Source organism: Lepisosteus platostomus, unplaced genomic scaffold (assembly GCF_059453375.1).
Source record: "Lepisosteus platostomus isolate fLepPlt1 unplaced genomic scaffold, fLepPlt1.hap1 Scaffold_75_H1, whole genome shotgun sequence".
NCBI classification, from domain to species: domain Eukaryota; kingdom Metazoa; phylum Chordata; class Actinopteri; order Semionotiformes; family Lepisosteidae; genus Lepisosteus; species Lepisosteus platostomus.
The window spans coordinates 144,986-147,644 of NW_028291687.1; the positions used below are offsets into that span (position 1 = coordinate 144,986).

General features: G+C 45.8%; 1 non-coding gene across 1 annotated transcript; it reads right to left on the bottom strand.

The window, feature by feature from the left end:
- Positions 1–389: 389 nt before the first annotated feature.
- Positions 390–463, bottom strand: trnai-aau (transfer RNA isoleucine (anticodon AAU)). Its single transcript has one exon. It is a non-coding gene; the product is annotated as a tRNA-Ile (tRNA).
- Positions 464–2,659: the final 2,196 nt, after the last annotated feature.

Genomic DNA, 2,659 nt, shown 5'->3' on the forward strand with positions numbered 1-2,659 from the left:
AAAGTTGTAAGAAAACCTCTCCAGCTGCTTTACCTCTCTTCATTTTTGTCATTTAATGTGACAATCGATGTATAACTGGAGCCTCACATATGCAAATGGTGAGGCTCCAGTTCGACACCACTTTACAGTATATGACAAAAACATGGCAGACTGTGCCGGACCAGCTGGTAACTTCCGCTTATTTTGACCATATTAAACATTGGAAATCTTCCCACTTGCATTTGTGACACTTGATTTTGGCTCCACCTAAGACACTCTTAAATCTTCAAACACTTTTCTCTTCTCCCGCAACACTCTTGTCTGTCGGCACTGTGTGGCAGCGTTGCAGGACAACCCATCTCACCACGGAAAGGAACCTAACAGCTTTGGTAAGAGAGGAGAAAAGGACATGGCCCATACGGGGCTCGAACCCGCGACCTTGGCGTTATTAGCACCACGCTCTAACCAACTGAGCTAACCGGCCTCGTGACAGTGCCCCTCTCTGTGCTGCAAAAAATCGAACTCAGGGAATTTCTTTTGTCCTCCTTTGAATAGAAAGCCGTGTAATTCAGTGTACGGGCTTTCTCATGCAGTTTCATGGTTTCACAGCATTATTCAGCTGATTTTAAATGTACCTAAAGGAGAAACATTATTGAAGACCATCAATTACCAAGAGCTTTTGTCAAAGGTTTTGGTGGTCATTTTTAATGACCACAGAGCACTATGACCTCGGTTTTACATCTCATCCAAAAGACAGCGCCCTTTTACAACACAGCTTCTCCGTCACTATATTGGGAGATTGGGACCCGCACAGACCTCAGGGTGAGCGCCTCCCCGCTGGCCCTATTAACACCACTTCCAGCTGGAAGCTTTGTTTTTCCCTGTAGCTCACCCTCATCCAGGTACTGACCTGGCTCACACCTGCTTAGCTTCAGTGGGTTTTCAGTTGCGAGTTGCAAAAGTTGGGATGCAAGTGATGGAGCCGTTCGCTGCAAAAGCCACTGCATTGGCCAGGAATCGAAACCAAGCCTCCTGCGTGGCAGGCGAGAGTTCTAACAATGAACCACCAATGCTCAATGCCTGTACCTTCAAAAAAGACGCTTTTTTGGTGCTGTGTGCAAAAAGCGTCGACATCTACTTCCAGCTGCAAAATGCCATCCGCGGACGCTGTGAATTTATTTATTTAGACACCGCTCAGAATCCCCTGTAAGATTCTCCTTCAATTCCGTTTTGCAGTGCTTTAGCTCTTTCAAAAGGCTTCGCTTTGCTAGTCACAATCCAAGGCTTGTGACAGCATTTGAAAACACTTGCCACTGCGTTGGCCGGGAATCGAACCCGGGTCACCTGCTTGGAAGGTAGCTATGCTCACCACTATACCACCAACACATGCCCGGGGGAGCCCTCCAGGACACCACCAGAGAATGCTCACGATTTCAGAAGCTGTCTCCGGGACGTGCTGATTCCACACATCCTGAATAAATCATGTTATTGTTAGTTGCTGTAGCTAGACGTTCAAATGAGTTTCATGGCCAGATGGACTGTTTCCTCAAGTGGTATAGTATTGCAGTAAGACAGCACGATGCCTGCAAGACTATGTCACGCTAAACGCCCGGGATTGTGTTTGTCCGTTCGTGTCAGTTGTCCTGCAGCCACGGGAAGTGGGACACAAACATGCTGCAATGCTTTCAAGACATTAGGATTTGTTTGTGCAACATCCGAGAAGAGTACTTGTGGCTTGAATGTGACTGAGCAAGGTGTTTAAAGACAGAGACTGAAAACTGTTAAAGGATGAGTCAAAGTAACGTCTAATCGGATTAGTTTCCTTAGAGCTGGTTCAGAGTTTGCTCAAGAGTTTACCTTTCACAGATGCGCAAAGAAGAATGTTGGGGGTGCACGCTTCAAGGCGCCTTACAGCTGTAGGGAGTGATTTCAGACGATTCGTGGCGTGTGCTCATTCCCATATACCGTACGCCCCGGGGTGCAGTGCTAGGATGACGTACAATACCGCTTGGGCACGTAACGGCGTTATATGCAAGTGCGGGACGTGAGGGTTTTGCGTTTGTTCGTTTTGTTTTGCTCTGCTTTGCTTTGTTTTGCTTTCCATCGCGTTGGTAAGAGCGTAAATAAAAAGGCGATTCCTGTGTCGACCACTAATGTAAGAGCTATTTCAAGTGCGCCGTGGTGCGGCTTTTCAAATGCTTAACAGGATGATTTTGCATGCACGTGTGCTTTCATGCAGTCGTGTGTGCAACCATGTCTGCTTACGTGCAAACGGGCGTGGTTTCATGTATGCAAAAAACTTTCCTGGGCTCTTCTGAAGCACATAAAATTATTTGGAGATATACATTTCTCTTATTTCCCTCTTAGGCTCTAGAATTGATAACTTTTTTTTCATTTTTGGCATTTTTCATCATTTTCCAGAAAGTGGTTGCAAGCCCAATATCATGTGAAGAAACTTCAGGATTCGGGGATCAGTCAATGGATTTTCTTCAAAGTTGGATTTTTGCACTCTGTGGACCAAGAGATGTTGTTCTATAATGTTTTTTTTTTTCAAATTTAAAAATATCATTTTTTCATGGAGCTTTGAATGGGATGGATTCACCCTCCTTTAGCTAGGACAGAGCTCCAGGAGCCTGGGTAGGATTCTAGCTTTCTCCCCTTGCAGGCACCTGGCACAGAA